The 13,620-nt window shown below is 37.5% G+C and overlaps 1 long non-coding RNA gene across 1 annotated transcript in view; it reads right to left on the bottom strand.

Moving 5' to 3' along the window:
* Window positions 1-13,620, bottom strand: part of LOC141381964 (uncharacterized) — a 1,176,553-nt gene that overhangs the window by 553,251 nt on the left and 609,682 nt on the right. The window lies entirely within an intron of this gene.

Genomic DNA, 13,620 nt, shown 5'->3' with positions numbered 1-13,620 from the left:
GAGTACTAGTTTTAATCAACTCATTGTGTCTTGCTCAGACTTATCTGATTTATTTTTTGTTAATGACTCTCATATGAAACTGTTAAAGCAAGTATTGAAGAGAAGTTATTTTGATTCTGTTCATTGTTTTATTTATTTTAATCAGGACGTTTTTAATGTTTTTTTTAATTTATTTTAAACAGGATAAAGTGTCCAAACGCAGAGAAAAACTGCTGAAGTGACTGATCTCTACACTGTTATAAAGATGGCGTTTATTAAAGAGGAGAGTGAAGATGTGAAGATTGAAGAAACATTCACAGTCAAACAGGAAGATCTGCAGGAACAAACAGGTTGGTTTACATTCTTAAAGACCAACTCAGTCATTTGATCCTCATTCAGATATATTTTAATAATAAGAATACTAAATTAAATCCATCTTGCAGCCCTGAGTGTGCTGCCTAGTTCTCCTAAATGCACATAAGCACTTATTTAAAGACAGAATGAGTTTCATCACTTGTTCTTATTTATGTCAGACTTGTTATGTATTATTCGTCTCCTATTTTCACTACCTTCTTAAGGTTATTACTTTTCTTGTTCTCTTTGTTTGTAAAGCGTCCTTGAGCACTGGCGCTATATAAAATAAATAAAAACAAAAAATTAACAAAGGTTTAACTGAGCTGACAATATTTGACCTACAGTATTCTCATAGAAGATATCTGCTGTTACAGTGATTGTGTTGGCTTAGTACTTTCCATTTGCATGTGTCACGTTGATTACAATTCCTTTTTTTTATCAACTTCTTTATGGGTTTAAACTTGTTTTTGTAGTTGTTACTAGTTCTCACAGATATTATCTTAGTTTGACCTACATTATTATTATAACTAATGACCAGGGCTATTGTGTTTAAACAGGGTTTCCGCTGGGTATTAAAATGTCTTAAATTCCAAAATCAAAAAATTTAGGTCTTAAAAAGTCTTAAATTTACTGAAATATTGTGCTGTATGTCTTAAATCTTTTTAAACAAGTTTTCATTTTCCTTTGTTCATGTTTTGTTACCCAATCTGGTCAAAACTCATACAATCACCAACAACATAATGATAAGGACTGCTGAGGATATCGACCTGGACAGATTGTTGTGCATAGATTTAGTTTAATAAAGTTTTTAAGACTTTTAAAACATTTGTTAATTTTATTATTTTTATTTTAAAGAAAGTTTATTTTGGGAAAAAAGGATCCAAGTACAGCTCTCTTGTTTTTACACAATATTTATGATCTTTTGCTAAGAAATATAAAAAAAAATATTTTAATGTTATTATTATTATAGATTTATTATTGTATTATTAAATATTTTATATTAAAATATTTTTTGTTTGGTCAAATAAAAATCTTTTTCATCTGGGCCAATTGAAAAACTCCTTAGTCTAAAATTTCATTCATAATGGTCTTAAAAAGTCTTACATTTAACTTGGTGACACCTGAAGAAACCCTGATTTAAAGTATGTCAAAAAACGTGGATGCCCTTAATTTTAAAAATGCTGAATGAAATGGACACCAAAATAATTAATTATTATAAAACATTGTACAGTATTCTAAACTATATGATGTTGTGGGACAATGTGAGACAAAACAAATTAAAGTGAAACAATAACGTTTAGCATTGCACTGACTACAACTGGCCAACAAATTAGTCTAAAAAAGACTTTTGCTGCTTAGGAAATGGATTACAGCATGCTGATGATGTGCAAACATTTGAGTGTAAAGTTCATCAGTATTGACCACATTCTTCACATACCAGCAGGTGTCCTAAAAACAGCAGATCCTAAAAACAGTGTTAATTTAATAAGCCAAGACTGACATGCAATGTGTTGAACACCTGCAATGTTTTTTCAGCAATTCATAAAAATACTGCATATGAACTGTCTATTGATTTGTACAAATAAAAACCATTTATTAATAAAAATGTAACAATTAATTTATCATTTATTTATAATATAATACACCATTACTAAATGTGCTTGTGCATTTTTTTGTTTATTTGTTGATGTTATCTCACAGATGAAAAGAGAACGTTCGAGGTTACTAAAGTAACCCTTCGTTCCCCGAGGGGGGGCTAACCTCTGCTCAAAATAAGCACATGAAATGGCCTCCACAATCCAGTGGGATAAACGTTGTTTAGACACGGCACTGCATGCCCGCGACACACGTCTCCCCAGCCTGTGCTGGAAGCATCTGTTGAGACAACAACATGACTGGACGCCTGTCCCAGAGGCACACCGGCCTGCAGGAACGAGGGGTCGTTCCAGGGGCTGAGGGTGTGGCGACACAGCGCAGTAACAGAGACTCGGTGTGTGCCCGCATGCCATGCGCGTCTTGGAACTCGATCTTGAAGCCAGTGCTGAAGTGGTCTCATACGGAGCAGTCCGAGCGGTGTGACAGCCGCAGCAGAAGCCATATGCCCCAGGAGCCTCTGAAAATATTTCAGGGGGACCACTATATTGCTGTCGAGCTCCCTCAGACAGTTCAGCAGCAGGCGAGCTACCATGGTGACCGAGTCCAGCTCCATTCCGAGAAAAGAGATCCTCTGCACCGGGGCGAGTTTGCTCTTTTCCCAGTTGACCTGCAACCCCAATCGGCGAAGATGCCGGAGCACCTCGTCTCTGTGCGCAGTCAATTACTCCCGAGAGTGGGCTAAAATCAAAAAAAAAAAAAAAAGTTCGTAGCCGAGTCTGATCACGCGTATGAGCCACCGCGAGGGGCTGGCCTGCGCTAACCAGGCAGGCAGAGCCCTCGCTAATGACGTCATCGCAGCAATCGTTGACGTACCCGCGGAGGGGCAGCGCGGAGCGGGTGTGCTAATCCGGGGAGCGCGAGGGTCCCACAGAAGAGCTGGAGGAGAGCGATTCGCTCTGGCTCCGCACCCTGACTCTGGAGGGGGGGCTTGGGGGCTGGGAGACCATCCCCCCAGCGCCCGTGAGCCGCTGGCGGAGCATGCAGACCTTGCGAGCTGAGAGGCGGCGCGTCCAAGACTGGCAGGGCCTGCAGTGCCCGTGAGCCACTGGCGGAGTGCACCGAACCTACGAGCTAGAGAGCTGAGCTCAAACTGGCAGATTTCGGGCTGTCACCTCTGGGGAAGTGGAAAAGTGCCCTTTCATTTCATGGCAGTAAAAGGTGCCGTTGGAAATGGCGCCCCGCCCTCCAGCGGGGAAAGAGCAAGTTCCCTCCTCTCCAGATGACCTGTCCCAGGGACGCTTCGCGGTCCGTTGCTGGACTTAGCTGTGTCTGGGCAGGGGGAGTTGCCTGCTTCCGAGGTGCTCGACGCGCTCGCTTCGCCAGAGGTGGGCGGAGCGGGCTTACGGGGCCGCCGATTAGACATCACCCATCGGACTGCTCTCTCACTGCCTCGAAATCCTGGGTGAATTCGCAGACTGTGTCGCCGACCAGCTTGGGATATGGGCGAGTCAAGAAAGCGGACTTTGTCAACTTTGCGCATATCAACCAAGTTTTGTTAGAGGTGGGGCTCCTGGACCACTAGTGTGGACATCGTCCTCCCCAAAGCACCCGCAGCAGACTTAGTAGTCCGAAGAGCTTAGTCGGCTGCGGTGCGAAGCTCATAAGCCTGGGTTGGACCCACCCTCGTGCAGCTCGGCCAGCGCCTGCGCTTGGTAGCGCTGGTCGGTGGCTATCGCATGCAAGGCAGATGCAGGCTGGTCCGTAGCTTTGTAAGCTCTAGCTCCGAGAGAGCCGAAAACTCACAAAAACAGTATCGTAAGCCATGTTTCTTTTCGTTCTGCTTAATCAAGTACCCCAAAAAAGATATTTAAAATAAACAAAACAATTAGTGTATTTTGACTGCTTTCTTTAATAACTACATTACACAATACTTGTACTTTTACTTTCAGTACTTTAGTAAATTTTGAAATAAACTACTTGCAATACTTAAGTACAAAAATGTTGATACTTTTGTACTTCCACTTAAGTATCGTGCTTAAAGAGCACTTCTACTTCTACTCAAGTCAATTTTTGATAAAGCACTTGTACTTTTACTTCAGTATGGGTCTCTAGTACTTTATACATCTCTGATTATGTAAGAAACTGAAAACTGGACTGAAACTGTTTCAATTTACTATAACTTCAATGTTAAGTGGCTTTGACACAATTTACGTTGTAAATGCACTAGATAAATAAAGATGAATTGACTTGTATCTGCTTAAATGTGTACACGTTAATAGACCAAACAACAACTTTTGATGAGAGTTTTTAAGACTTAATGTAAACTAATGTTTTATTATTTTTTTTCTTTCAGACCACATTGAAGAGAATGAGGGGAGTAAAGAGGAGGAACATCATGTCAAAATTGAGGAAAAAACTCATTTTTTGAAAAGGAGAAACAAGAATCGTTTCACCTGTACCCAGTGTGAAAAGAGTTTGGCAAACAAAAGCAAACTTAAGATTCACATGATGATCCACACTGGAGAGAAACCATTCACATGCACTCAGTGTAGGAAGAGTTTTTACTGCTCATTCTCCCTTAATCGACACATGAGGATCCACACTGGAGAGAAACCATTTGCATGCACTCAGTGTGGGAAGAGTTTTACCTGCTCATCACACCTTAATCAACACATGAGGATCCACTGGAGAGAAACCATTCACATGCACTCAGTGTGGGAAGAGTTTCAGCCAATCATCATACCTTAATCAACACATGAGGATCCACACTGGAGAGAAACCATTCACATGCACTCAGTGTTGGAAGAGTTTCAGCCAATCATCATACCTTAATCAACACATGAGGATCCACACTGGAGAGAAACCATTCACATGCACTCAGTGTGGGAAGAGTTTTACCCGCTCATCACACCTTAATCGACACATGAGGATCCACAATGAAGAGAAATCATTCGCATGCACTCAGTGTGGAAAGAGTTTCATCTGCTCATCATACCTTAATCAACACATGATGTTCCACACTGGAGAGAAACCATTCCAATGCACTCAGTGTAGGAAGAGTTTTTACTTCTCATCCTCCCTTATTCGACACATGAGGATCCACACTGGAGAGAAACCATTCTCTTGCACTCAGTGTGGAAAGAGTTTCAGCCTATCAACATCCCTTAATTACCACATGAGGATCCACACTGAAGAGAGACCATTCACATGCACTCAGTGTGGGAAGAGTTTTTACTGCTCATTCTCCCTTAGTCGACACATGAGGATTCACACTGGAGAGACACCAGTCACTTGCACTTAAGCTGTGGTCACACTGGACTTTTCTCCCCATAGACTTCCATTCATACGCACGTGAATGCGTCAGACCGGAAATGCAAGTTCGTGCCTCAAGTTTCGCAGTTCATTGCCTTGCAGAGTTCAAGCTTGGTGAATTCTGACCTGCAAAATTGCATAACTTGACTGTGTGAGACCTATCGAAGATCAAAACAAGATCTCTCTGGACAGTTAGTAAAATATAGACCAATCGTTTGCTTTTTAAATGTCTGATCATCTTGTTTAATCCGGCTCCTTTTCACAGCGCTGTACAACAGAATTTCGCATGCTCAAATTCTAGTGTGACCTTAGCTTCCACATGACATGAATGCAGCAAAACATTTTCTCTGTGCACAGGATGTTTCATGTCTGAATAATGTTTGAAAAGGCTGAGTGACGTATACTGTTTTCCTACACTGCAGTAGGTGGGGTTGTAAATGTGTCGCGCTCCTCGCATTTATGTAAACACAATGATGGCGGCTGAGAGAAGAACAGTTTCATAAACATCTGGCAAACATCATCTCTGTGGCTTGAAATCTCATCTGTTATCCACTCTTAATTGTATTCCTTTAGCTAGTGTTGTTTTGGATGATGTTCTCTGTCTGACTCTCTGAATGAGAAATCCAGATTGGAGTATGTGGTAAATCTTGATTGGATCCCTGCATTACTCATCAATGGGTATATAAAAGTAGTTGTGCTAGCTACCCCAGGATGCTGTGGCTACTCAGGAGTCCTCATGTCAAGACCTGCCATCTCATTGACTCTTTAACCTTATGGTTTTGTTTTGCATTACTTACATCATGTAGTTAAAGAGTTGTTGTGATTATATCCTAAGTTTTTTATCTTCATTATTATCCCTAGACATTTGTTGGTTGCTTTGATTGATTGTTCTATGAGTTACATTTCATAATAAATCATTTGCAATCAGGTTATGCCATCAGGCTCATCTCTCTTTTATGCTGCAACTCAAACAAACTGGTCATAACACTTTATAAAATGTGTCCGGTTGTATTCGAGATCTTGTCCTTTCAGTCATGGCCATAGGTGAGAGTAGGTACTTAGATTACCTTTTGTCTCAGCTTCTTCACCACGACAGACAATTACATCAAATGCATTATTGCTGCCGCTGCACTGATCCATCTTTTAATCACACATTTCATTCCTCATGGCAAAAAAAAATGCAGATACTTAAACTCCATTTGGGGTAAGGACTCTCTGCCAAACTGGAGGTGGCCACTGTTTTCCATTCAAGCATTATTGTTTCTGACTTAGAGGTGCTGTTTCTTTCCCTGCCATGTCACACTTAGCAGCAAACCGTCCCACTGCATGCTGAAGGTCCATGTCCAGAGTACCCGTGGGGTCTTAAAAGCAGTGAAAAACTCTTCAATTTTATAATCTCAAATGAAGGCCTTAATAGCCTTGAATTTTGTAAATGAAGTATTGAATTTTATTACAAAGGTCTTAATTTTATTCATTTATTTTTGCCTTTCCTAGGATTAAGTTCATACCGTAACAAAATGAACTGTTACTAATGTAGGCTAAATAAAAATGCATGCAGCGTAACGCTGAGTGCACCTCGTGCTCCACGTCATAGCAGAAAGCGCGAAAGTGTGCGCACCCGTCATATGGTTACTTGAGGTGAGGCACAGAACAAGATAGTGGCTAGTCCAGTTTGTCGGCTAAAATGGGAAAGTGTCACTGTGGCCATGGAATCCGAATTGAGTTTGGGTTAAGAATGTGCCAGGAAATGACCGCCACGCCTATTGCTGTTGATCCCGGAAATCTTTTAAGCTAACCTTAGCGACAATGGGTGTTACAGCCTTGGACTCCCATATGGGGGGTTGCCAAACACACCACGTGAAGTACTGCTTGTCAGTGCCAACCACCTGTTGTGCAGTTCTGTGCAGCGGAAACCTCTTTGATTACTGAAACAGCATTAATAATCAGTAATGAAGAAATTTCTACATAAGAAGAATGACAGTTTCTTCTTCCTGTTTTACGGTGGTCGATAACAAAGTTTTTGATGCGTTATTGCCACCTCTTGCTCTGGTTTGTGATGTAGCCAAACAATCATTGGGCTGACACAAGAAACTTGCTTGATTGAAAGATGACTGAGAGAGATTAGATTAGGCTGTAATTCATTAATGAAGAGTTGTAAATATATATACAATATAATGCTTATTGTAAAGTATTTCCCTTTACTATAAATGACTATAGTATTTTAATTGTGTAACACCAGGTTTTATTAGATTTTAGTTTTTGCTGTTATATACTATAATTTGTTTCTGTTTGGTACAGCATATTATTTACAGTAAATAACTGAACTGAATCATTTTTCATTGACAGTTTTATTGATCACTAAGATATGATTGACTTGGATTTAAGTTGCTTCGATTTAAATATGAATATTGTAAAAATAGCTTGGATGTAGCTACACTACTTTTGCCAAGGAGTTTTTAGCTTAGCTTGCTACATATCCAAGAGGTAAGCTTTTAGTCTAGTTAAGCTGGCAATCTGGCTTTAAGAAAGGCCATTCAACTGAGACTTCCCTGCTCTCGGTCGTGGAGGATCTCAGACTGGCTAAAGCAGACTCTAAATCAGGGGTGGCCAACCCTGTTCCTGGAGAGCCACCTTCCTGCAGATTTCAGTTGCAACCCATGTCAAACACACCTGCCTGTAATTATCACGTGGTGTTCAGGTCCTAATTAATTGGTTCAGGTGTGTTTAATATGGGTAGCAACTGAAATCTGCAGGAAGCTGGCTCTCCAGGAACAGGGTTGGCCACCCCTGCTCTAAATCATCAGTCCTCATCTTGCTGGATTTGTCAGCTGCTTTTAACACTGTAAACCACCAGATCCTGCACTGTAAAAAATTGCTGTTAAAAAACGGTCAGATTCTACGGTAAAATAATGTTTTTTTCACTAAAACAGTAATATTCTGTTAAAAACAGTGCTTTCTGGGTAACATTTTTGTTTTCGAGAAAGTAACCAACTGCAGAAAACTGTGAGCTAACAGAGTTCAGATTCGATGATTTGAAGTCTGTGTTTGAAATCACACTTTGTGTCCTTGTTCACTATTTCATACACTAGTTAACTAATATAGTTCACCTGACAGTTTTAATGAACACTAATGAGTGAATTCAGACACTGATGAACACCTGCTGTTAATAATTACAATTACTGAAGAAAATAAACAAGAAATACAAACAGTGACTTGAGTTACAACATTAAATAAAATCAAATAAAATAAAACAGCTTCAGTCTCAGCAGAGGATCATTAAACAACTCCACAAACAACAGCAGACACACACTTATTACTGACTGATTTGACTTCCATACTATTCTCATTGAGATCCAACAGAAATTAAGGTGTTTTTTGTGTCACCGTAATGGAGTGAGGGGCTGGTTTAGTTGGGCTCTTCACCCTTGAACTCATTTATGTAGACTTTCCAACTGCTGTAATACAGAGTTTACAAAACGTTTGTACTATAGCAATAAAGTTGGAAAGTCAATAAATAGAGAAATCTATTTATCTGAAATTAGTTCTGATAAATGTTTTGGTATAAATCTGAATGATGGGCCTCATGCAATAGATTTTATGCTTAGTTGCAGGTATAAATTTAATTAATGAGAAGTGGAAACAGAAAAGATACCTCTGTATTTACTTAACAGTTAAGAAATAACATACAAAAACAGTTCAGTTATGACAAATACACACTCAGACCTCATGAATCTGACCTTGTATGTCAACAATGGTAACATCTCAAATGTTTCATGCTGCAATGCATGCTGGGAGTGGCACGGTACAAATATCCCAGCATGCATTGCGGTATAAATAAATGTTGTATAATGGTCTCACACTTTTCTTTATTTGTGTTTGATTCTGCTGTTGTTTATGTTTAGACTTTCAGTTGCCTGTTTGTGAGTTAAACTGTTAATTTTGTTAGTTGTCACCATTATTGAGGTTCATATGATTATTGATGTCTCTTTGAGTGCGATTTACACCATAGAGCAGTGTTATTGTCCAAGATATTATTAAAAACTTCCAGAAATCATTGCCATATGTAGACATATAATGTAAAACAATAGATTTAACATTGAATAGGAGCAGTAAATTTTATTATACGAAATGAGAACAGACTCCACCATTTAATAGCAACATGAACATCACCAGATCTTATTTAGGTTTTTGGCTGGCTTATCACAACAAAGGAGCTTTTTAAACAAAGTTCTTAACAATTGCAGCAGCCAAGATATATAAATGTTAAAAATGACAGGGCTAAGAGCCCAACTAAAGCAAACTCTGTTCTCCATGATGGTGACGTAAAACTTTAACTTTTTCTCAAGAAGAACTTTAGTAGATGTTATACAAAAATACATGTATTAAGTAATAAGTGTAGCTGGTGATGATGTTTGTAAAGTTGTTTAATCATCCGCTGATCATTTAAATGATTTAATCATTTGTTGACCTTCAGGTTATTTCATTATAAAGCTGTGACTAAAGTTTTGTATGTTCTGTTCTTGTTTTCTCCCTTCAGTATTTCTTCATTTGTTCATTGTTAATCCTCAATTATCATTTAATTAGTCAGTTAATTAATGAATTTACTTCAGCTTTGCTACATGTTTCTTGAACACTCAGTAGTGTGGACACTTCAATAAAAACTGAAGTATATGCTCTGGGGTTTAAAGGGTTAAAGGTGTGAGAGGTAAAAACACAGTGTAAAAATGTATTTTAACAGTAATATACTGTTAATTTACACAACGGAAGTAGACTGTAAAAAAACAGTAGATTGCTGGCAACCACAGCTGCCAGTAGATTACTGTTAAATCAAGGAAAAAACAGTATTTTACTGTAAAACCTGAAGCTAATTTCTTCTGTCTGTCACCGTTGTGGAGGAGAGTAGAGCCAGTGTATGAGTTAAAGATGAACTGCTGATGTTATTCTGCATGTTTCTCTATTTAAAGATAGCGGCTGTTTAGTGGCTGATGCAGTCAGAATCTCTCTGGTGATTCCAGATTTACATGTATGTGTGCTGTTGTGAAAAATAAGACATTAGAGTTAAACCAAACTTTTCTAATTAACTAAAATAAGTTATCATTATAAGTATGCTTCTAAGCATATATAGCACATTACTTCATAAACTCATTCAGCAGTTGACCAAGTTGAGGCAGTTGCTTTCAGTGAGCAAAATGAGTTCACTTGAGTATTGTGTAAATCAATGTAGTCCATGTATTTTTACAGCAACATACTGTAAAATAACAGTACATTGCTGGCAACTGCAGCTGCCAGTATTTTACTGTTTTATAACGGGACAATTTTTAACAGTGTATGCTCAGTTTCTATTTTCTCACTGCTTGCATCAAATGTTTCTTCTGTTTGCCATTTGTCATTATCTTATCTTTTATTTTCTCTGTCACATATTTTAGTATTGCATTTTTTATTTCCATAGCTGTTTTTCCATACCTGATTTAATTCAACAATACTACATGGTGGCCCAATATCTGGAATAACTGTTCAAAATCATTACTGCTATAGCTCAAAGTTAATATTATTAATTAAATTCACATATTTATTTACTAAAAGCATTTTTCATTTTTAAAGTGCAATGCATACTTATCAATTTAGCTTCTTACTGCATAAACTTTTACATGTATTAATCTTTTAAACTCACTCTAACGCATTCTTTAACATTTACCTAGCTTCTATGATTTTCATCTGAATCACTGTACTTTACTACAAATAAATGATATAGCTGACTTTGAGAAAGACATTTTTATTGCCCTTAAATACAAACAAATTCTCTAAAGTCAATTATTTCTTCAAATTGTTACTGCTTTTTTACTTTTAATCTTATCTGTTCAATGTGCCTATATTGTAAGTATTTTTTAAACATCTAATTTTATCTATGAAACAGTGGGCTTATTTTTTTTCTATTTTATTCTCAATCAAAGACATAACCTATATGTTATTCATTCATAATTTATTTAATAAATCTATTGGTTTATTAATACATGCTTTTACTCTATACTTCCTTTATCTCTCTATATATTGATCACTATGGCTTCATTTATTCTTTTTCATTAGTAGAGTTTCAAACTCTTTTCTATATAATATAACTCTATTATTAGTATTTCCTCATTTCATTTATCTTACTATACTACTTTATAATTTATCTATTCATTAATAACTTATATTCTATCCAAATTATGTTAAAGTCTATGTCATTATTTTATCTATAGTTTGATCTCCTCTCATTAACTCTCCTCTTCTCTGTTTCCCTAGTGCTGTAAATAGACAATCTATTTATTGTTCCCACATGGACACCATAAATCTCTCTCTTACCCCCATCCTGGAGCAGACTGTCTTTCACCTGTTGCTATGTAAAGAATTTAAGTTCACTCTGCCTATTGTTCTTTTTTAACATATTCAAACTTAAAACACAAAGATAATTTCAGAAAAATGTTTATTCTTCTGCTTTTTACTCTGTGTCTTTCAAATGTACATGTTCCATTAGTTTTAATTTAGGAGACTCCTTTCTTTCTATCATAATCTCTTCTCTTAAACTGCATCAATCACTTTTCTTCTTGCTCTTTAAATCACACCACACATATGCAGCCCTCCTTTTATATAATCTACTATAATCATTATTTTAACCTACTCCTTATTGAAAACATACTTTTAAACGCATTCACATCTCTAATCTTATTACTTTTCCTCTTCTCATTCACTCCTCTCCTCCACTCAGTGTAACAGGAGCTGCATCCCCCCATCCTCATTTCATTCAAGGAGGAGGAAGGCAGTCTTCTCTGCACACCAATGTGGACTATTTTGCCACAATCTGAGGCAACAAATACACAAACACTTCAATTAAATAAATACTCTTCACTACACTCCTCTTGAGTGACCTGTCCGAGCAGCCCTCTAACCTTAGAGCGGTAACCACAGGCTTTCGCCTACCCATGCAGCCCTTTGTTTATCTCCTCAAACAAAGCGGTATCGTAGGTCTTAGCGTGCATCTCTCTACTTTAATCTGCTTTAATCTCTTAACTGTTACCACACATTAAGGACTCTCTCTTAAAACTTATAAATGCTCTATGCATTTCTTACATCATTATTAATTTCCCAAATCTGGGTAACAGTTACTAGTGATTGTTTATCCTATCCATCAAGGCCCACTTAGGAAAACACAGATCATTTGCATACCTTACTCTGCTTTAATCTCTTAACTGTCACAACACATTGAAGACTCTCTCTTAAAACCTATAAATACTCTATGCATATCTTATATCATTAATAATTTCCCAAATCTGAGTAACAGTTACTAGTTAATGTTTATCCTATCCATCAAGGCCCACTTAGGAAAACACAGATCATTTGCATGCAAATTACTCTTTTTCTTCTGTTATTCAAAACCCCATTTTTCTTTAATATCTTTTTTACATTTACTTTTAATTCTTTAAAGCTGGAGAAACAGTTCAAGTGTATTTACCTGTACAAGCAGGTCCTGGCAGAAAAAACACAAACTAATAAGCATAAAATCGCTTACCGTTTTTTATTGTGGCCACATATTTGTGTTTTCTCTCCAGTCCAGCATGCACAGCAACACCAGTCCTGCTCCTTTCCAGCCCACCCAGAGGGACGCCAAATGTGGTGGTTTTCTTGGTTTTTCTCTTCCTAAATCAAACTCAGTCTGGAGGTTATGAATATCAGAAGAATATACTTTATTGTCGACAACAAAGGAGAACTTTCAGGAGACCCCCAGTAGCATCTCTGTCTGAAAAATTCTGACTCACTCAAAATTCTAACCTGTTTAAATAGTCTTCTACACCAGTTTTTTTTCTTTGTTCTCCATATGTTACACAAGATCCCTAGTTTAACCCTTGACCCCAAATTCCACCTCTGTCATCTGTTTTTCCCTTATTTCTACATATGTCACACAAATTCCACCTAGGTTAACCCCTGACCTCAATTTCCACCTTGGTTAACCCCTGACCCAAACCTGGTAACTATATAACTTATCCAGTTCTTGTGATATGGTAATTCTTCTAATGGTATGCAAGTCTACAAGCAGATTATATACATACAATTTGAATATATATATATATTAACTTTACACTTTAAAGAGTATAAAATCCACCTCACATTCAGCAGAAGAAACTCAAACAGGTAGTAAGGGTAAATGAAATATTATTACTGAAGATATTGCTAAAGAATGGCAGAAAACGTGGAACACAGCTAATAAGAGATGACAATTCATTTGAAACAATAAGAAACACTATATAGGCCTATAAAGTTGTAAAAATAGAAAAGAAAATAAGGGGTCATAATTATGAGGATGAGATTTGGATTCAGATATTAATAGGAAGTAATGTGTTGTAG

The sequence above is a fragment of the Danio rerio genome, chromosome 4 (assembly GCF_049306965.1).
Source record: "Danio rerio strain Tuebingen ecotype United States chromosome 4, GRCz12tu, whole genome shotgun sequence".
NCBI classification, from domain to species: Eukaryota; Metazoa; Chordata; class Actinopteri; order Cypriniformes; family Danionidae; genus Danio; species Danio rerio.
This window is presented reverse-complemented; position numbering and strand designations above follow the sequence as displayed.